The sequence below is a fragment of the Rattus norvegicus genome, chromosome Y (genome assembly GCF_021556685.1).
Source record: "Rattus norvegicus strain SHRSP/BbbUtx chromosome Y, alternate assembly SHRSP_T2T, whole genome shotgun sequence".
NCBI lineage: Eukaryota > Metazoa > Chordata > Mammalia > Rodentia > Muridae > Rattus > Rattus norvegicus.
In genome coordinates, this window is record NC_141555.1 from 3,545,974 (window position 1) to 3,569,446 (window position 23,473).

At 38.1% G+C, this 23,473-nt stretch overlaps 2 pseudogenes; both read right to left on the reverse strand.

The window, feature by feature from the left end:
• Window positions 8,974-9,696, reverse strand: LOC103694576 (ribosome biogenesis regulatory protein homolog; annotated as a pseudogene).
• Window positions 11,651-12,380, reverse strand: Tmem106b-ps3 (transmembrane protein 106B, pseudogene 3; annotated as a pseudogene).
• Window positions 12,381-23,473: the final 11,093 nt, after the last annotated feature.

Consider the following 23,473-nt stretch of genomic DNA (forward strand, 5'->3'; position numbering starts at 1 on the left):
TTTGCTTCACTCAGAAAACTAAAAATCAGTGAAGACAAGGACTGGGAACCAAGGAAGCTTTTCAAATCTACAACTGCAAACACCCCATCACTGTCTATGAGTCCTATTTATATTTTCTCCAAACATAAGATATTATGCGCAGATGCTGGTCTCTTCAAAACATCACATGGTTCTGACTAAGCAAAAAACATGTGGCCCTGCACTATATGATACATCCAGACAGTACTTCTCCAAGCTGCCTTTAAGCAAAGTTAATTCAATAACCTTTTGAATGACAGATTCAGAGTGTGGTTAAAGTGAGTAATTAACTTAGAACTGATTTTCTCAATGATGTAAAATTCTCCAGCCTTGTTTGATGATATAGGAATTGCTGACCTCCTTCCCTCTTTTTAGAAGATTCTCAAGACCCAACTCTTTCAATATGTACATGATATCTTCCTATCTGTGATCCTGACCTGTATTATAAAGGGGCCTGGAACAAAACTGGAATAGGAAAAGGCAATGTGCTACAGAGTTTTAGCTCAAAAATCCAACTTTGATCAGAAGACCATATCTACATTAGATATCAGCTTAGTGGAAGCAAAGCTGCCCAGCAATATAATCCTGACATACTATCAATAACATTTTAAGAGACAAGTTTATCTGATCCAATGGTTTTTGTATTGGATACCCCAGCTACTAGGGCTTACAGATATATCAAATCCTTTATACACCAGTAAAATGAGGGAATGTATTCCCTAATATGTAATGATGTGAACAAATGTGCTTAGGTCTTTTAACAGAGGTGAATTTCTATATAGACCTAGAATTTCCAGATGCTTCTAAACCATCTAAAGTGTTTTTTTTTTCATGAAACTAAAGTTAGTAAATTAAAGAGTGTTTAAACAAAACTCAAGTCCATGAAATTACCCTGGATTATTCATGCCCAAAATCCTATATCCTATAATGTCAACCTGGTCCATGTTGGTGAGAGATATGATGGTTACCACTATTATTGAAAGAAGTAGATAAGTTGGGCCTCATTTAGGAACTTAAACACATATCCGACAAAGAGTTGTGCCTTCCTTCATAGAGACAGGGGAGCTCTGGCTTTTTAATAAGTTAGTGAACTATAGCAGGTGCTCCTCGTGAACCATCCTGGATTACAGTTTGAGAAACCCACTGACATCAATCCTGTTTCTCTGTGGCCTCATTATGACTTAAGTGCAGTACTCACGAATGATGATATGAGAAAAGGACCATGGTCCAATGTATCTTTCTATACCTAATGTGCTTTCTCTCAACCGATGAAAAATTTGACTCATTTTTTTCTTAGAATGGAGCATCATCATGAATGTAGAACCAAATATATGATATACAGGGAAAGATATGATATACAGGGAAAGAAGGATCCTCACTGCGTGTTCATAAAGTAATTGAGGTGATTCTATACTGGCATAGGAACTACATAACTATACGCCCCTGGACAAAGAAAAAAAAATTAGCACACACACGCCAGAAGTGTAGATGGGAGAACATAAAGACAGTGCTGAATTCTTTGTAATAGAAACACAGAGAAAGATATAAACTTGTTCCTTGAAATATTTATACGATGGAGAAACCTTTAGACTAGTTAACTAACTAGTTAACAGAGAGATTTTATCCACAGTAACAAAATCAGTAAAGGAAAGGTAAAATAGCAAAAGAAAATGTGGAAATTAAAAAAAAAATCATGTCTCAATACAAAAGGTTACACTGAACAGATCTGGGAATCTAGAAAAAAATATGAAATTATAGACAAATACAATATATAAAGTTAAATCAACTCACTAAGTCTCTAATGTGGAAAGAGAGTGCACAAAACATTTTTGTAGCTTTAAATACAGCTGATTTTTTTCTAATCTCAGAACCTCTATATGTCTCCAAATATTTTCATCAATAAGATCAGGAAATACATGCTACTGCAAATTGTGGGTAACGACTCATTACAGTGACATTCAATCACTGTGCAATGTACCTTTCAAAGTGAATGAGCCCTGCAAAATCAGACTTGGCCACCTGTCTAAGAACTGTGGTTACTACCACTATTAGAGAAGTTAACTCTGTGTCAGAACCTTAAACTCATATAACACCAGGCAGTTGAGGATCTACTCAAAGGAAAAAAAAGAACCTTGGATTTTTATTGCATGTGTGATAAAATAGCAGGTTCTATTCCTGAACCACCCTGGAGTCTGGATTGAAAATCCATTACCAATCAATTTTGCTATGCTCTTACCTGAAACTGATGCAAACATGCTAACAAATGGTATGATGAAAATAACAAGGTCTATATCATCTCTCTAAGCTTTTGGATATACTACATATTAAAGAAGGTTATGAAACAGTACTCTACATGGATGGTAAGAACTTCAATAAACATGGATCCAGGTACAAAGAGGAATTTCAATGGTTACTGCAAATGAAATGTTACAGACACTAGAGTTAGAGCCAGAATACTTGGTGAAAATATATATCTGCCATCACATGAGAGAATAGTCACTATGTTTTGTTACTGCCCATGTGTATGGTATGAGCTAAAGGGAAAGAAGTATCCTCATATTTTCCAGAAGGACATTAATATCAAAGTGCAATTCTTAGTTTTCCAGGTGAATATTTGCATTCCCCATGATTTTCCATGGTTTCAGGTCCTAGGATATCAAGTTAATGTCTGCATAGAGGACAGATACTTACAGGGCACTGATTTTCTGCCCCAAACTGGCCCAATGGACAGTGCGATGTACTGATATTCTGCTGCCATACTGCGACTCACTGTTGTTTGAGATACAATGGTATAACCATAGGAAATTGAGAATGTACAAAGATCAAAAGGAGAACTTGAGCTCAAAGGTTGGTATTGAACAACACAGGAAGGATTGCTATGATAGAAATGATTGGCAGTGTTCTGCTAACTAAAATTCACCAGGATCCCTGTCTGTGTTCCCCAGTGCTGAGTTGCTCACACTTCAATATGTTGTAACTAGACATGTAATGCGGTTCCTGAATATCTTAAGCAATGTGTTAGGTTTGTAATAATGTAAATCTAAAACAGTGGTATTTCTTTCAGAAGTGGGCATATATGAGGGTCTGAGACAATGATCAAGACTGGGAGAATGATTTCACTGATATCTGTCAGAAAGGGGAAGTTAAGGGTACACAATTGTTTTAAATAATGACTTTTCTACGTGGGAAGATGCTTTTTCCACAAGACTGAAAAAGTTCAAAAAATAGCTACAAGTTCCTCCAGGTACTTTTCCACTATGTTAACCACTCCCTCAAAATTGTTTTACATAGTAGCTGAACATTTATAGTCAAATCTGAATAATTAAAGCTAATGATAATTTTATCCATGGGAAATGTATTGTCCATGTGGACTTCAAAGTTCTGGTCCACTTACAATAAAGAAAAGGACGTTACAGGTTACAGTAGAAAACTCACATTAGTATCCATGGAAGGGTGCATAGGCCTCCTACTTACCTTTGACCTATTGTACCACATAGATGGAGATATTTATCTGTCTATTTTATGATTGAATTACCTCATTCATTATTTCTCAGGCTATCAGGTAAGCAGTTGGTCAAAATCAATAACTAATTTTTTTCATTATCCAGGTGCTCTTGTTCTCCATATAGGCTATTCATTGAACTATCCCAGAGATACATTAAAATTCTGACTTCCCCAATATCCTTCCCTCATTCCCATTGTGAGCTTTGTCGTTGTGATACTACCTATTCAAGTGTGTTGCCAAAGATAAGGAAATCAATTTAGAAATGATTTACATGATTTTTCCACTCTTTCAACTTTGAGGTTAGTCAGCATTTTACCATGGCTTATGCAGACTGTTGATGTCTGCTCTAACATAGCACAGAGAATCAGGCATAAACCTGAGGGATTAAAAACCACCCATATTCCGGTCATTCATATCATAAGAATGACAATTTTGTAGATTTATTCACTGAATATATACCCCAAGTTCACCTGGTGGAAAAATTCCAGGAAGCACAGTGGGAAAACCAGGCTTAGGGATGCAATATCAAAAGACCAAATAAGTATCTCAAATTTACTGGGGAGAAATCGAGGAAGAGCAGCCTAAGTCCCAGGAACAAACACTGAGAGCAAAAGAGAGGAACAAATGGACCATCGCCCAGATGTATGCCCAGGTGTGTCTCTATTGGGCAAGGGTTCCTTTGTTAGGAACAAAAGGCTTCTGCATGCATCAGCAGGGCTCAGCAGTAGTCAAACACTGCAGGGGACCCAGAAGGGTCTGACAATGTGGGCAAAAACTTCTGTGGGGCACAGGATGGTCCAACAATTCCCTTTATTTTTTATTTATTTAATCAGTAACTGTCTTAGGAGATTTTGGGGTGGTAAGCTCTTTCTTGTCTCTGGAAAATCTCTGCCTGTCTCAGATTTTTCTGTCTTAGGTGAGGATTGCTCCCACAGAGTTCCCCATCTTTGGCTTACTGCATTTGTGAAGGCTGACCCCAATAAGTGCAGAGGGATTGTCTCCTACCAAGGAAAGCAACACCTGCTTAGTCACTGCCTAAGACTGGCAATGCTGTTTGCTCATGTGATAAGAAGCACAAAGCATACTGCTGCAGTGGTTTAGGGCCATGACACCAAGGGCCATAACACCAACAAACATTGTCAAGTTGTTCCTGACTTATATTTAGAATTCCCAATTGTCATCAACTACTACTGAAAGTTTGTTCTTTGTTCTTGCCTTAACAACAGATTTGGGGAGGGCAATTCGAGATACTGCAGACACAGCGCCTGCAGCAGCAATGTCTGCTATAATAGCAGTGAAAATGTCAAAGCCTTTACCAAGACAGTTCCAGTCCAGCCGACCTTCTCCCAAACAACTGACAGGCAATGGAACCATGCCTAAGATCCCCACAACCATGGAAAACTTCCATGTAGATAGCATTCCTGCAAAGTCACAGACTGTGAAACCACATCACCAGTCACAGCGGCAATAGCTGCCATAGGAATGAGGAGAGACTGAGGTAACAGCTTCTTCTCTGACATGTAGCAGAGTATGGAGTCTTGGAGTGCAGGTAGTGGTGGAACCAGACACATAGCCAGGGTAATAATGACTGCAACAATGACAAAATCTCTGTGTAAACACAAGGTGAGAGGGAAAACTTCATCTTCCAAGGGCATAGGAGTGACTCAAGGGACCCAAACCACAAAGCCTGAATCTTAATGCTCCCATAAGCATGTCTGAACAGCCACTCTGGCAGCTGGCACACTTCTGGAATACCTGTACAAAAATGCAAATATGACCTCTTCTCCATATAAAATATCTGAACTGGATCATAACAAATGCCAATATGTGGATCCTTCTGTTTCACCTAGGCAGAAGTATGCCTAGTTGTACGGTCTCATAAGCACTCTAAGAGTTTCTTGTTATCCATATTTTAAAGTTTAGCAAAAAAGGACAATTACAGTGACAAAAAGATATAATATAGGAATATTGCCCATTCTTTTGTAAAACTTTTTAATATCATTTAATGGCTTCTCTAAATTTGTAAGGAAGCTCACTAAGTGAAAACCTTTCATAATCCTCAGGATGTAAAGAAATGGCATAATAATAATCCTCTAAATCTATCTTGAAATGGCAGTTGCAGTAAGTAATCAGGCTGTACTGTTCTCACAAGTTCCATAGCAATCTCTAGATGTTTGACTTTTTTTTTTAATTACAAATAGGTGTTTTTTAGCCAATGAAACAGTGGCAAGCTTTTATCACAAACTGTAAGTTCTAATTGCAATACCAGAGCACAACCACAACTTTGGAATGATAAAGTAAACCTCCATCAAACAATCTTCTTTCTAAATGTGAGTTTGTCCAAAACACTGAGTGTATCCCTACTGATACAAAGTTTGACTGAAAATTCCTATGTATGAGAGTATGATGTTGCGGTCTCCAATAAATTAAAAGAGACATTGCCCTAATATTTTTATAAGTTTAATTTCTAGAATAAGAATTAAATAAGGATACTGTCCCAATTTAGATCAGTTTCCCTGGACTGGCTCATTCCACGTGTTTTATAGAAGACTATCGAAATCATGAGATTTAAGGTGACTTTCTGTTATCAATATTACAATTTTTAAGCATATCCTATATCTTTAAACCAATATACTATAATCATGGCATGTAGGGCTTATTTATACATTTAAAATCAATTAGAAACAAAAATGAAATGGCTACTCATATCTTTAATATTTAAACCAAACACTAATTTTACCTTTTCTAGTTGTGATTTTAAGAGAAGGAATTTGTCACCTACTAAGTCCAGTAATCAAAGTCAGGAATTTTGTAAGAGAAACAGCCATCAGTTCCCTGATCATAGAAGCTGAGAAGCTGCTTATGCCTTTAAGTTCAGCTGGAACCGGCACTTAACTCCTGGTGAACTTCTCCAGCTGACCTACGCTTCTAAGTATAGGTATAGGGCTCCAAAGGCCAATTAAAACTGTTCCTTATATGTTCCTTTTTTGAAATGAGTTAAAACAAAATCAAGATGTGAACGACTGGCAGATAAACTTTCTACCATTTTTTCTTATGAACATGAAACACAAAACATTTAAAAAATGAGAAAGGAAAACCACAGACATAAACTGACAGACATGGAGAGCTTGGTACACCAAGGACAGACAAGAGACATACAGGGGAAAAAATCTTGATAGTGTACCACCAAAGGGACCCAGATATCCTACCCATGGAACCCAGGAATAGAAGTAAGCATTTCTCCAATAGGAGCCAGCACATAGGAAATATGTCTCCTGCCTTCCTTCTGTCCCTAGGAGAGCTCTGAAAAAGCTTAAACTCATTTTCCTTTTCTTTTTCCAAAGCAAGATGAGGAGTCCGGGATGACTCATTTTCTAAAAACCCCTTCTGTGTCCTGTCTAGGATGTATAAACTATATCCAGTCAGGGTCCAAAAACTAACATAAAACTCTAAAAGAACACATACAGTAAAACACTTTACCATGACATTGCCCCTTGCCCCTTTTTTAATAAGATTTACTCAGGCTAACCCAAATCACCTAGGCCATTTCTGACCCATTGTACCCCAATACTTTACTCCTTCTTTGCCAGCCTGCTTTCCCAGATGACCTGTCAGAATACCTCTTTCCTGATATTTGTGACACCTCCATTTGTCAATGCCCACTTCAACATGGCACGAAGACCTAGGGGTAAGCCTGCGGAGTTAAAAACACACATATTTGGGTCATTCATATTATAAGAATGCTAATTCAGGGGGTTGGGGATTTAGCTCAGTGGTAGAGCTCTGGCCTAGGAAGCGCAAGGTCCTGGGTTCCATCCCCAGCTCCGAAAAAAAGAACCAAAAAAAAAAAAAAAAAGAATGCTAATTCAGTAGCTTTATTCATGGAATATATACTCCAAGTTCACCTTGTGGAAAATTCCAGGAAGCACAGGCTTAAGGCTTCAGTAAGGAAAGAACAAATACATGGACCAAATTTATTGAGGAGAAATCCAGGAAGACAGCCTAATTCCCAGAAAAAAAACAAACTGATATCTAAAGAAAGGAAGGAATGGACCAATGCCCAGGTGTACTACTTGTGCCCAGCTTTCCTTTGTTAGGAAAAAAGCTTCCAAATGCAACAGCAGGACTCAGAAAAGCTGAAACACTGCAAGACACCAAGAGGGAATGTCAAGGGAGTCAAACATTGTAGGAGATGCAGTGGTGTCCAGCAACAGACTTGTCAATAAGGCAGAACCCTCAGACAACAGTATTTAAGGGAACCCCTCAGGCACTTAAGAACACATGAAAATTGATGTTTCACTAGAACTGAGCCTTATTTCATTCCCTATTTATCCTTCTTTTTCTTAGCTATATTATGAATACAGGATAATGGTCCAACTCACAGCCAATTTGGGCATGGATCTTGGAATTTGGGAATGTAGATATTAGAGAAGTGATGGTTGATATCACAACAGATCAGGAAACAACAGTGCGTGTTGAATTTTTCGTCACTGATTTCTAGTTTAAAGTTCTGTTGTTATGGGATATGCTGAAAATGTGGGACTTAAACTTTGTTTTTCAATTCAAATATAAGTTGTTTAAGATAAAAAAGACAATGAATCAGTGAAATACATCTAGGACAGAAGTAAACATGGAATCTGTTGGTTGAGGCTGCTCATTTATAATCTCAGCATGAGTTCTGAGTGAGTTCAAGGCTGCCTTGCCTGGCAACATAGCAAATTCCAACCCAGAAATTACTAAAATCTAACACTGTAACCAATGGAAAATAGAAAAAAGACACCAGCTACAAACAAAATGACAACTATTTTCTTGAGTGACAATATTAAGTTCCATTATTTAGTGTGGTTCTAAAATTTTGCCCAAATGTACTACCTGAAGAAACGTCAAGAAGCACTATACGTTATTATAGCTGGTGCCAAAAAATTGTTGAATTTTCCTAATACGATGGGCCTTTTTATAACCATTGTAACTTTGTTTTCTTGCAAGCACATGCCATAGTAGTAAACAGGTCACTGGCTTCACATATAATTTCTACTGACAGTGAAAGTTAAAAGCAATACCAGGAACTAGTATACCTTTACATACTTGTAGTTTCTACCCATTCTTGCTGTTTTGATCAATATACAAGCTTTTTTACAAAAATAAGGCAAAAATGTAGAAACCAATCTATAACCTAGAAATTTAATTAAGCTTTACCTAGCATCCAAAGTCAAAATAGAAAGTAAAGCATTAACTTCTTCATGGTTCTTTACATATTATTTCTGTAATTCTCATATTCTCAAAATACACAAACTTCAAGTCAGTGTCTTCATTTATTCACAGTCCAGCATTGATTCAGGAGAGTCAAACCTGTCCCTTTAATATCAACTTCATTGAAGTCAGCCTGCAATTCCTGAACCAGCCTACTGTACATAGTTTTAGCTTTTCAGAACCATTCCAGAGGGGAGAGCACTACTTTCTATGCTTCCCTCCTTGGTTCCACACTCCTTTCTTCTTGACACCTAAAGCAGGTGGCCCGGAATGTTGCCTGCCTCAAGGCTCCGTTCTTATTCTGTCCCTGACTTGACAATATACCCTTTCTCTTGCCTGAAGGTCCTAGCTGGCTGTCCCCCTTTACTCATGACTTCTTTCCTCCTTTTCCTCTTCTTGGCAGCCTCCGCTTGGTCATCTTCCTTCATCTGCTTGTTGTTGGTGCTTGACACATCCAGCTGAGGTTTATTATGGTTCATGACTCGAAATAGCTCCAACTGTTTCTTTTTCTAGCCTGCAAATTCCCCAAAATGAGCCTGAAACTTCCTTTTCTCACCTAAGTCCCCGGGTAGTTTTTTCTTGGGGCATCACTCCTAGAAGGGGCTCTCCCAGAAGAACTGCAGACCGTGTACAATTGCATGTTGCAGACTAGATCCTCCTTACTCTGGTGTCTTACAGGGTGAAGGCCAGCTGAGCTGGGCATCTGCATCATATATATGTGGGCCAGGTTCCACAGATGGTTCAGCTAGTTATTGGCCATGTGTTCTTTCTTGGCCTGAATCCTCTTGGTGAACTGGTCTTTCATGGGGTTGGTGTTCCTAGGCATCTTGATCAGCCACCCTGAGTGTCATTCTGGGCAGACTTGTAGCCACAAGTCTGTCACCACTGGCCATTCACTGACCATATACTCCAACTTGCATACATTTAAATGTGTATGAAAAAATATTGGCCCCTCGATACAGTAAAAACTGTGGGAATTGGATTGTATATCATATGAATGGACCATGGGTTTATACAATTCAGGAAGAAAAATCTCCCTCACCAAAGTATTTAGATCTTTGGGTTTGAACAAAGATACTCCACCCATATCAAGACCTTACTGGGTGGTAATGAAATAGTAAGAACTGAGATCAGCTTAAAGATAGCTTTATTGCTCTGTCAGGGATTCACTGTACTTCTAGAACTGTTTGTCCTCAGATTCCTCTTTGACACCAGGTATATTTTTTCCTGCCACTATGTGCTAATATATGCCAGTTTACTTGTGATTTCTACCAGGAGGTATCATTCCAACACTACCCAACCCCTGTTGAGGAAGAGAGAATGAAGCATTTGAAGAACCTGAAAATTTCAACAAGATGCAAAAGGAAAGAGAGAATAATAACATATTACCCCTGAAAGAACATAAATGACAAATATTCACAATGCATGTTTTTTGTGACTGTCCTGTGATGTATGTTAAGCCCATATTTCTTCACATCACAGTAGGCTATATCTCCATGGTATTTAGTGTTCAAGATATTTTTTCTGATTGCATCTTAAATACAGAATGTGAAGTTCAGATAGGAATGTGATGGGGGCACAGGCTATTTTGATTCCCTATAAAAGTAAATCATAGTGTCTGGCCTGAATCACAGACTGGAAATATGAGTAGTAGTGTATGACTGTTGTTTTGTGCTTTAAGAAGATTGTACATGTGTGGACTTGTAGGAATTTCTAGGTGCTGTTTTTATGACCAATCGTTGTAATTGACCTGGATGTCCTTTGGGTTCAATAGGTTATGTGAGCAGCAGGATATGCCCATGCCTTCATACTGCCTCACAGTATGTGACTGTATTGGCCACAGGGTATCATTGTTTTTCTATGATTTTGATCACTGTACCTTGAGATAATGCCACATCACTGCATTAATTTGGTATTCTAATTCTATTTGTGTGCATCTGTGTGTGTGTGTGTGTGTGTGTGTGTCCCTTAAAATCTGGGGATTCTATGTCCTTGATTTGGCCTTAGAATTAGCCTGTTTCTATGTCCATGGTATGAAAGTGATGAGACTGAAAGCCTCAGTTTGAGGACTAAAATATTTCACCTTGTCTCACATTTGATGCACAATGGTATCTCCTGGTGTGTGTTATACATTCTTTCCCCTTAAAATACTGATAATTTTCCTTGTGGTTTTCTTGTAGCAATAGATTCTGTGATTGATAATTCTTACCTAATAACAAAAGAATAGTGTTCACAAGTTTAGGTTAGAGCCTGGACTGTGGCACAGGGTCCTGGAATGTACTTGGCAAGCTATTCTTTTCCTTCAAACCCCTTTACAGAACTCCAGCTGATCTGCTCCCTCCTATTGTTCCTGTCTCTGCTGTCACCATGTCCATAATAATAAGCTTAATAAGTACCAAAAGGACCCAGTACTCAGGGGCAAGTGTATGGTATGTCCTAGCCTGGTGTAGTAGAGGATTCAGCCTGAATTCATATAATCCTTGAATCCTTATTTAAGGACTGAAGTAAATTATAGGTAGATGTATAAATTAAATCTATGACTTTTATATAATTAATTTTTGAATTCTATGTAATTCTCAATATATATTAAATTTAAGACGTTTATATAATTATTTATAGTATTCTAAGTAAGTCTCAATTTTTCACCTTGGGAAGAAAGGTGGCAAGAAAGTCAATCACTTAACTGAGGATGGAGGAAAAGCTCTTGTTAGGAGCAAATCTTCAACAAAGAAAATGAAAAGTTCAGGAACTGAACAAAGACCAAGTTCGGCTAGCTGGACTGTCAGCATCCCAGTGTAAACTTTAGACATGCACAACTAAAAATGTTCTTCATGTTAGCACCTCCTAACTGACAGTTCTGATGATGTCTCTGGTATGTTATTGGACCCATCCCCATCTCCTTTTGTGTTTATTGTTGTGCATGAAACACATTTTATATTCAGATTGGGTCAGTTGTTAAGTTGTGGTTTTTCCACCATCAAAATACTGGTAACTCTCCTGAGATATCAGCTTAGAGTGTCCCAAGTATACTGTTGTTACAGTAATGTGCATTTTGAGTACTTTGCTGTATACTTTCCTGGAGACCAGCATACAGAAATCATGCATGTAACTCATTTCATCTACAATAAGTGTGGGTACCATACAATTAATGTGCTTTACATCAAGTGGGCCAATGTTAGTTACATAGTTTAAGTGTGCATTCTCAGTCAATGTTTTTGAAAACTGAACTTGAGCAGTTCTGTAGATGTTTTCAACTTCAACAGAATAATAGTTATTTATTACATTAAGTGTGTTGTGATGTTTAAATCTATGGTTTGCTTTTCAGATCTTAACTGACAAAGGCTGATTTTACACCCATTTACTTCATCTCACTAGATCTTAGTAAAAGAACAACAAAAAACATACAAACAAACAAACAAAAAGCTACAGCCAATACAGAAAAGAGCAGGCAGAAAAACACAAATAGCCTCACATACAACTTTTTTTTTGGCCACAACCACTTATCACTACACAGAATCAATGACACCAGTGGTTTTCTTGCCAGAATGTGAGAGTCATCCTTGTTTTTTCTGTCTTTATTAAGCACTCTAGTCAATTCATTCCTCATAGTGTTTGTTGATGTGACTTCCCCATAGCAATCTTCTCTATTTGAAAAGAAAGGTAAAGGACTCCCTTAAAAGGAATGCTAGACCCCCTTTGTTTCCTCCTCATGCTCTCAATGTTCAGGTCTTGGTGCTGTGAACTCAACATAGTTCTCAGATGCCCTAAACATGAAGTGCTGTGTAGTCCCAGAACGCTCAAGCACTGGCAAGCTGCAGGACTGCGTCACAGAGTCCATCTTCCTACTCTCCATTCATTATCAGAGCACAGTGAAGCTGCTGCTCTTTCCACAGAGAAGTACCAGTCTAAGTGTGGGTAAAAAAGTGTCAAAATTAAATGAAAAGAGATAAATCACAGTGTCTGTCTGTCTGTCTGTCATCTGTCTCTGTCTCTGTCTCTCTCTCTCTCTCTCTCTCTCTCTCTCTCTCTCTGTGTGTGTGTGTGTATGCAGAAATTTGTCTTCCTCAGTAGCATGAGAGAATTAGACTTCTAGAGATAAATTACCTTTGCACCCTAGAATGGCAGATGCAGTTTATGAACATCATAATTTAATTCTCAATCTATGAGGTAGTGATCTTTAAATTCTTACTTCTTTTCTCAAGGTGTTACTTCCTCCTTACTAAAAAGCTCCCATTCTAGCTGAGGACTGAAACAGGGGCCTTTCAATGATCTTCCACGAATTTCCAACTTCAGAGATGGACAGAAACTTCCCAAGATTGTTCAACAAAGAAGGGATCTTAGAATAGATAAGTTTTGTGAATAGTGATTAAACAAGGTACATTTTCTGATTCTTCTACCATTTTCTGATGTCCCTTTAGCTGGCAATGCTTCTCTTTCTGTACTGAGACCTGTTAATTAAAGTGTCTCTCACGTTCACTTTTCACTTTCAGATACTCCTGTTCTCCCATTCTTTAAGCAAAACAAAACTGTCTTTTTTACTTGTCTCAAGATTATTTATATAAGGAGCACAGTAAACTGCTCATTTGCAAATGGTGTGTATGTAGTTGTGTCGCTGAAGTCCATCAGTATTCACATTGGCAGGAGCCTTTTCTACCAGGCCTTCAGAGGGGTATAGGCTCCTTTGTGAACTTTGGCAGGAGCTGAAGCCTGTTCGTTAGCTGGAGCTGTGGCCCCTCCCTTGGTCTAAACCTTTGGCTTTGTCTGTCATAACCTATGACACTTGGCCATATAACTTCGAGTCCTCTTCCCAAATTTCGGGTGAGCAATGAAAGTCACAAAGCAAAGGTTCTGGCTAGGTCATTTTGGCACCTTGGGCTTGATGGCCTCAGGCTTCACCAAATCCTTGATGGCCTCTACTCATGCACTCACTATCTTTGTTTTGTTGGGCTTCCTGTCAATGTATATGTTCCTCAGAATCTTTGGGTCAGCTCCCCTAAATGATTCATATCTTTGTTACTGGTGTTTCTGGATGCTATTTCTGTGCTATTTGAGGGACAGGTTATATGTAGTGTGGTTCTTAGAGTTGGCTTTTTCTGTACAGTAAGTTGAGGCTCCCACAACACCTAGGATAAGAAAGGGAGGAACAAAACTGAGGTTTTTCCCAGACTGCACTGTTGCTCAGACACCAGTGGATCTGTGAATTTGTAATCCCTTAAGTGGGCATGTGAGGCATTATAAAAACAAACAAGAAGCCAAAACTTTAACTAGAAATACTGCAAAAGGAAAAGCCTCTGTAAAAACCCTCTCTGGCTGTCAATTTCCCTACAAATGATTAATTGCAACTACTATTTTGCAGTATCTCTTTCTATTATAGCTGTCTCCTTTTCCTGTTATCTTCTTTTCTTTATTAACTTGAGTATTTCTTATTTACATTTCGATTGTTATTCCCTTTCCCAGTTTCCAGGCCAACATCCCCCTCACCCCCACTGCTTCCCTTCTACATGGTTGTTCTCCTCCCCATCCTCCCTCCATTACCGCCCTCCCACCAATAATCACATTCACTGGAGGTTCAGTCTTAGCAGGACCGACGGCTAAGGGGACTTCCACTGGTGATCTTACTAGGATATTCTTTGCTACCTATGGGGTTGAAGTCCAAGGTCAGTCAATGTATAGTCTTTGTGTAGTGGCTTAACCCCTAGAAGCTCTGATTGCTTGACATTGTTGTTCATATGGGGTCTCAAACCCCTTCAAGCTCTTCAACTTTTCTCTGATTCCTTCAACAGGGTTCCCATTCCCAGTTCAGTGGTTTGCTGCGGGCATTCACCTACATATTTCCTGTATTCTGGCTGTGTCTCTCAGTAGAGATATACATCCAGTTCCTGACAGTCTGCACGTCTTTGCTTCATCCATCTTGTCGAACTGGGTGGCGGTATATGTATGAGCCACATGTGGGACAGGCTCTGAATGGGTGTTACTTCTTCTTCTGTTTTAATCTTTGCTCCCTATTCCGTGTCAAGGGTATTCTTGTTCCCCTTTTAAAGGAGTGAAGCATTTACACTTTGATCCTCTGTCTTGAGTTTCATGTATTTTGTGAATCTAGGGTATTTCAAGAATTTGGGCTAATAGCCACTCATCAATGAGTGCATACCATGTGTGGATTTCTGTGACTGGGTTACCTCACAAAGTATGATATTTTCTAGTTCCCTCCATTTGTCTATGAATTTCATAAAGGAATTGTTTTTGAGAGCTGAGTAATATTCCATTGTGTAGACATACCACATTTTCTGTATCCATTCCTCTGTTGAAGGGCATCTGGGTTCTTTCCAGCTCCTGGCTATTATAAATAAGGCTGCATTGAACATAGTGGAGCACGTGTCTTTTTTATATGTTGGGGCATCTTTTGGGTATAAGCCTACGAGAGATATAGCTGGGTCCTCAGGTAGTTCAATGTCCAATTTTCTGAGAAACCTCCAGACTGATTTCCAGAATTGTTGTACCAGTCTGCAATCCAACAAACAATGGAGGATTGTTCCTCTTTCTTCTCATCCTTGCCAGCATTTGCTGTTAACTGAGTTTTTGATCTTAGCCATTCTCACTGGTGTGAGGTGAAATCTCTGTGTTGTTTTGATTTGCATTTCCCTTATGACTAAAGATGTTGAACATTTCTTTGGGTGTTTGTCAGCCATTTGGCATTCCTCAGTTGTGAATTATTTGTTTAGCTCTGAACACCATTCTTTAATAGGGTTATTTGTCTCCCTACGGGCTAACTTCTTGAGTTCTTTTTACATTTTGGATATAAGTCCTCTATCTGTTGTAGGATTGGTAAAGATCTTTTCCCAGTCTGTTGGTTGCCATTTTGTCCAAACCACAGTGTCCTTTGCCTTACAGAGGCTTTTCAATTTTATGAGATACCATTTTTCGATTCTTGATCTTAAAGCATAAGCCATTGGTGTTTTGATCACGAAATTTTCTCCCGTGCCCATGTTTCATGATGCTTCCCCACTTTTTCTACTATTAGTTTGACAGTATCTATTTTGATGTGGAGGTCCTTGATCCAGTTGGACTTAAGCTTTTTACATGGTGACAAGCATTCTTCTACATGCTGTCCTCCAGTTGAACCAGCACCATTTGCTGAAAATGCCATCTTTTTTCCATTGGATGGTTTTGGCTCCTTTGTCAAAAATCAAGTGACCACAGGTGTGTGGGTTCATTTTTGGGTCTTCAGTTCTACTGCATTTGTCTATCTGTCTGTCTCTGTTCCAATACCATGCACTATTTATCACTATTGCTCTGTAATACTGCTTGAGTTCAGGGATAGTGATTCCCCCTGAAGTCCTTTTATTGTTGAGGTTAGTGTTAGCTATCCTGGGTTTTTGTTATTCCAGATGAAATTGCAAATTGTTCTGTCTAACTCTTTGAAGAATTGGATTGGTATTTTGATGGGGATTGCATTGAATCTGTAGATCACTTTTGGCAAAATGACTATTTTTACTATATTAATCCTGCCAATCCATGAGCATGGGAGATCTTTCCATCTTCTGAGGTCTTCTTCAATTTCCTTCTTCAGAGGATTGAAGTTCTTATTGTACAGATATTTTACTTGCTTGATAAAATCACACCAAGGTACTTTATATTATTTGGGACTATTATGAAGGGTGTCGTTTCACTAATTTCTTTCTTGGCTTCTTTCTCTTTTATGTAGTCGAAGGCTACTGATTTATTTGAGTTAATTTTATACCCTGCCACTTTGCTGAAGTTGTTTATCAGTTTTAGTAGTTCTCTGTTTGAACTTTTGGCATCACTTAAATACAGTATAATATCATCTTCAAATAGTGATATTTGTCTACTTTTCCAATCTGTATCCCCTTGATCTCTGATTGCTCTGGCTAGAATTTCAAGAATTATACTGAATAAGTAGGGAGAGAGAGTGGGCAGTGTTGTCTACTCCCTGATTTTAGTGGAATTGCTTCAAGTTTCTCTCCATTTGTTTTAATGTTAGTGACTGGTTTGCTGTATATGGCTTTTACTTTGCTTTGGTATGGGCCTTGAATTCCTATTCTTTCCAGGACTTTTACCATGAAGGGCTGTTGAATTTTCTTAAGTGCTTTCTCAGGATCTAATGAAATGTTCATGTGGTTTTGTTCTTTCAGTTTGTTTATATAATGGATAATGTTGATAGTTTTCTGCTTATTAAACCATCCCTGCATAACTGGGATGAAGCCCACTTGATAATGATGGATGATTTTTTTGATGTGCTCTTGGATTCGTTTTGCCATAATTTTATTGAGTATTTTTGTGTCAGTATTCATAAGGGAAATTGGTCTGAGGTTCTCTTTCTTTGTTGGGTCTTTGTGTGGTTTAGCTGTAAGAGTAGTTGTGGCTTCATAGAAGGAATTCCATAGAGCTCCATCTGTTTAATTTTGTGGAATAGTTTGGATAGTATTGGTATGAGGTCTTCTATGTAGGTCTGATAGAATTCTGCTCTATACCCATCTGGATCTGGGCTCTTTTTGTTTTGGAGACCTTTAATGACTGCTTCTATTTCCTTAGGAGTTATGGGGTTGTTTAACTGGTTTATCTGTTCCTGATTTAACTTCGGTACCTGGTATCTGTCTAGGAAATTGTCCATTTCCTGAAGATTTTCAAATTTTGTTGAATATAGGCTTTTATAGTAAGATCTGATGATTTTTTGAATTTCCTCTGAATCTGTAGTTATGTCTCCCTTTTCATTTCTGATTTTGTTAATTTGGACACACTCTCTGTGTCCTCTCGTTAGTCTGGCTAAGGGTTTATCTATCTTGTTGATTTTCTCAAAGAACCAACTTTTGGTTCTGTTGATATTTTCTATGGTCCTCTTTGTTTCTACTTGGTTGATATCAGCTCTGAGTTTGATTATTTCCTGCCTTCTACTCCTCCTGTGTGTATTTGCTCCTTTTGTTCTAGAGCTTTTTGCTGTGTTGTCAAGTGGGAGACATATGCTCTGTCCTGTTTCTTTCTGCAGTCACTCAGAGCCATGAGTTTTCCTCTTAGCACAGCTTTCACTGTGTCCCATAAGTTTTGGTATGTTGTGCCCTCATTTCCATTAAATTCTAAGAAGTCTAATTTCTTTCTTTATGTGTTCCTTGACCAGGTTATCATTGAGTTTAGCAGTATTCAACTTCAATGTATATGTGGGCATTCTTCCCTTACTGTCATTGAAGACCAGCCTTAGCAGTGGTGTTCTGATAGGATGCATGGGATTATTTCTACCTTTCTGTATCTGTTGAGACCTGTTTTTGTACCACTTTTATGGTCAATTTTGGAGAAAGTACCATGAGTTGCTGAGAAGAAAGAATATCCTTTTCCTGTTAACTTTTTATATCATGAGTTCCTCGTGTTTCACCTTTAATGCTGCTTATTTGTTAAAACTTCTCAAGACAAGAAAATCTGAGCTTAGTTCTTTACTTAGATTGCATGTATTCTGCCTGATAGAAATTGCTTCTACCACTACACTCCTTTAATTTTGCCTCCTGGAAGTCAGCTTTTCTTCCCAGCACAAAGTTCTTCATATCTCAAAGCCATCTTCCTCGGTAATGAAAATGATCTTTCAAGTCTTTCAGTTCTTTATTCATTTGTAGTCTGAAACCTTTTCCCCCCCTAAGTGATGTGTTTGATGACATGTGCGTATGATTCAAAATACTTCGATTATGAATGCTGCCTCCAGTATTTAGACTTTTCAGTCTTCCCCTTATTAAATTCCTATGATGACTAATTCTGCTTGCTTTTATAATTTTCTTATGCTAATTTTTACTCATCCCCCACCCCCCTTTTTGGAAAGAAACAAAACTCATTTATTATCTGTCTATATGTATTTCTTTGACAATTTTTGCTTCATAAAATACATTAAGTATATTACTTGTGCAATTTTAATATTTTTTCAGAAAACCATCATTTTGATAGTTACATTTAATTGAATTATAAGATCTCATAGAATTTTGCAGTGGGGATAGACACTCTTTATGATGATGCTTCAATTTCATCAGGGCCCTGATCCTACATGTAAAAGTTCAAAGGTTATATGGTGCAGAGAGATGTGCGTATCTGTTCTTGATTCCAAATTTCCTGAAAAGAGAGTCCTAAGTGAGTCAGATACGTGGCTGTTCTTGGTCCTAGAGACTGAACTCTGTTCTCAGGTATATGTAGAAAATACTCAAAGATGAAGACCTTTACAGGGTACCATCTACCAGAGGTAATGAAAAATTAAAAGGATAAAGGGAAGTAGACATGTTTAGCTTGGTTCTTTCGAGCAACTCCCTTCTTGATTGTCTGTAATCTGACAGGTCTGCTCACAGGGCAACAGCAAGCAGCACCTTGATCCACTCCAGGATACACCAGAACTCCAATAAAGTTGGGATCACAAACATGAACAGAGTGGTGGAGCTACCTACCATACATAGTCAGGTCACTCCCTTGGCTTGTGTCACCAGGAGGGACCAGGAAGAATGTCAGAATTTCTCTTCTCTGCCACTCTCAGGGAGGTGAAGAGCAGGGAAGATGGAAGAACTATAAGTGTTGCACATCGAGCTCTATAAGCAAGCCAAACTCAGTCTCTGTCACTGTCAGTTGAGTCCTTTTTATACTCTCTCCAAAAGTCATATGCCTTCCACTTGGACTTCTTCTGCACCTGTCTTGCCTAGAAAATTTTTATTTTTACGTTTGACATCATTCTAACAAGTGGCCTGAGTTCACAGAAGTGGTAAAAAACTCTAGCATACCACAGGATATTTGTAGGTGTATTTCTTTCTGTGCAGTCCCAACAAATGCAGTTCAATTACACAACATGGATCAGAGCAATACAATTTTGTTGTTAACAAAGAACCCTCAATTAGGTACCCTTTCACTTACTTACATTAACAGAATATCTTTGCACCTGTATCTGTTTCAGTTACACATTGTTTTATGTTTTTGTCCCATCAAAACATTATCTAACAGCTATTATATTTCAAATTCCTATTTTTATTTTATTTCAGTGAGAAAGCAGAAACTCTGCCAGCAATATAAGCTTGAAGAAGAACTAATTGAGCAAATGAATGTAATCAATTGTCAATCAGAAAAAGAATGTGGAAATGAAAGAAAGGAAGGATGTAAGCATATATGTATATATGTATGTATACATGTGTATGCACATTCATATGAATTTACATATGTATGCATCTGTTTGTGGTTTGGTTTCTTTGGGAAAATCATCTTAAGAAGTAAAACGAAGAGAGTTTACTTTGTATATCCTGGTGAAAACATGGTGGCAGAAGATTAAAACTGTGCAACATGCTGAATTTACAGTCAAGAAGGAGAAAGAAATGAATATTATCACTCTTCCAGCCTTATGTTCCTCTCTTTTTAGGTTCAGTTTATGTGCCTAATTTATGCCAACAATCTTGGTGAGCTTTATGTTTTTCAGTTAGGTTTCTCTGGAAATCCTAAAGATAGGTACAAGTTGATCATGATCATGGTGATCATTAACATTAATAGTCACAGTTTATAAAGAAACAAACAAAGGAGGCTACCTTTTCTACTATGTTGAAGACACATTATTTCCTACACATTTCCCAAATAGCAACATACTGCTATGTATATTTTATTTTTGTTTGTTTGTTTGTTTGTTTTTCTTTGTTTTGTTTTGAGGTAGAGATTCTCTGTATAACAATGGTTGTCCTGGAACTTTTTCTAGAAACCAGGCTGGCCTCAAACTCTGAGTTACACCTGCATCTGCTTCCTAGTGCAAGGATTAAATACATTGACATTAAGTGAACTGAATTCTTTTTAAAAACATTGTATTTTAAGTTTTAATTGTATGCGTGTCTTTCTCAGAGTTGGTATGTATGTATGTTTTCAAGTGTTTATGGAAAACAGAGTTGTAGGATCCCTTGTAATTGGACTTATCTGGACCACCCAGATATTGGTTCTGAAAACTGAATGTCAATCCTCCATAAAAACAGTAATACTTAACCACTGAAATATCTTTCCTGTACTGAGTCTTCTTTAAAGGAGAACACTTAAATACACAAGGGAAAACAACTGCAGATGATTGAAGTGAATAGAAGTATAGAAGCTGAAAATCAGGAGTGAGTCTAATATGACTGTTATTTTAGATTCTCTTAAGGATCAGACATGGGAAGGAAAACACATGAGAAAGATCACAGGCTTATTCCCCAATTGCCAAGGAAACAATTAGATAAAGATATAAATGCATAGGCGGACATGTTCCTGAGTTGCTGGGAGGAGGATGACACAACCATAAAAACGTATGATGTAGAGAGATGGGAGAGAAATAGAAATGGAGAAGTTCAAATGCTGTGCCCAGAGGCTGAACTGGAAAAGTGATGGTACTGATGCCCAACATATCAATATGAAACCAAAATCTCTACAAAAAATACCCATTGAGCTGGTTTTGTTCTGTCCAACTACTCTTGGATTGTGGTCTGACCTGGAGCGCTTAAAATAATCACCCGAGTTTACTTTTTAGATTTTTGTTTTCTACTATTGCAATCAAGAATTTGTCCTGCTTCTCTACAGGGCCTATCCAATTAGCTACCTCATATTGTCAAGTGCTTTTCAAAGAGACTCTGGCAGAGCATGACAAATACAGAGTCAGATGCTCTCAAACAACCATTGAACTGAAAATGGGGTTCCCATTGGAGGAGTTAGAGAAAGGATTGATGAAGCTGAAGTGGTTTGCAATTCTGTCAGAACAACAATAACAAACAACCAGAGCTCCCAGGGACTAAACCACCATCAAAGAGTACACAGGGACAGACCCTTGGCTCCAGCTGCATATGTAGCAGTGGATAGCCTTATTGAGCAACAGTGGGATAAAAAGTCATTGGTCATGACAAGGCTGGACTCCCCAGTGAAGGGAATGTGAGGGTGGGGAGGAGGTGGGAATGACTGGGTGGTTTGGTGGGGGAACACCATCAAAAAAAGTGTGGGGATAGAATGGGGATTATGGGGAGGAAACTAGGAAAGGGGATAACATTTGAAATGTAAATAAATAAAAACAATTCCTGTAAATTAAAAAGACGGAAAAAATCATTCTTAACTGACCTTGCACATTCCATACAAATATCTTTACAGAGCGGAAAGAGGTGAAGTATGGGGACAAAGTTTCCCTATTATACTTAGTTAGGAATACCTGGCTGTTGACAGGTAATTGTGTTCTGGAACTTAGAAGGAAATCCAACAGCACCCACATTCCACCTCAAACAAAATGATGAACATCTCTATCTACATGTGGAGTTTCCAAGCACTGGAAATGCCATAATTTTATCCACCTTGGACTAGGATTTGTTGGACTATGTTTTTGAGGACTCTAACAAGAAACACTGTTATAATAAAAATGATGTGTAGGGAACTTACCTGAACCTCTCCATCCAGGATTTTAGTCTACATGAGTGCACGCATCTTACTGATTAGCATAGTTGTTGGCCATTTTTCCTGAATCACTCTGTTTTCTTGTCTGTGTCTTTTAGACAGTATGTTCAACTTTGTGTATATTGCTGTGAAACTTTATTTCTTTTTATTGTAACTATTGAGTATTTCTTCTCTTTTTAAATGTTGGGATTCACATTGGATAATTTCTATATTGTCTCAGGTACAAACACACGTTAATGACTGCTGGTTCTTTACTTTAATCAGTTGTATATGATGACTACATGATTACATACTTAACAGCATTACAGTGAATACTTGAGTCAGCACATGCTAAAGATCAGAGGTCTGAGTTTTCTCCGCTTTGTCCAGAGGCCACAGCGTATGTACAGGGTCTCCTTGTTGCTTTCCCCCTTAATTTTTAAGTCAAGATTTCTCCCTGAACGTAAAGATTTTAATTTTGGCTGGATTATCTTACTCCTAGCATCTTTCTCATCTCAGACAAAGTGATGTAGCTAGAAAGAAATGTGCAGCATCAAATCAGATTTTATGTAGATATGGACCTCAACTTAGGCCATCATGCTTACAGACCAGGGGCCTTACTTATTGAGCATCTGGCTGCCCCTAAAAACAAACAAACAAACAAACAAACAAACAAAATTTTAAAAATTGTTTTCCTTTCTTCCTTCTGCCTGTCATCAGCAATGGCTTCTTTTTCTTCCTTCTTTCTTTCCTGTCCTTCCTCCCTCTTTTTCTTTCATCTTCTTTCTTCCTTCTTTCCTCTCTCTTATTCCTTCTTCTTTCTTCTTTCTGCCTACCTGCTGCACCTCCCATCTTTCCTCTTCTTTCTGACTTACTCCTCTCTTCTTTCCATCTTGCCTTACTATTCCTGTCTTAATGATCCTCCTTCTTCTTCCTTCTTTCCTCTTCTTACCTCTTTTTCCTTCTTCTTTCTTTTAGGGGCAAAAATTTTCTGTATAGCCACGGGTTTCCTGGAATAGTCTGTAGATGATGCTAGTAGCCTCAACCACAGGAGACCTACCTACCTCTGTCTCCCAAGTGCTGGGATTGAAGTTGTGTTCCCATTTTCTGAGTTTGGAAAACATTTTTGATTGTTATTCACATACACTACTTGTTTGTGAACAACAAAGTTTAAACCTTTATGTGCTTAGAGCTAAAATGGTGGCCTGAAGCAAGTTTTATTTACTTTTTCACAATATGAGTATTGTAAAGAAAAATCTATATTCTAAGTCCTGCATGACGACTCATATGTGAACTCTCAATACTTTATAAGCT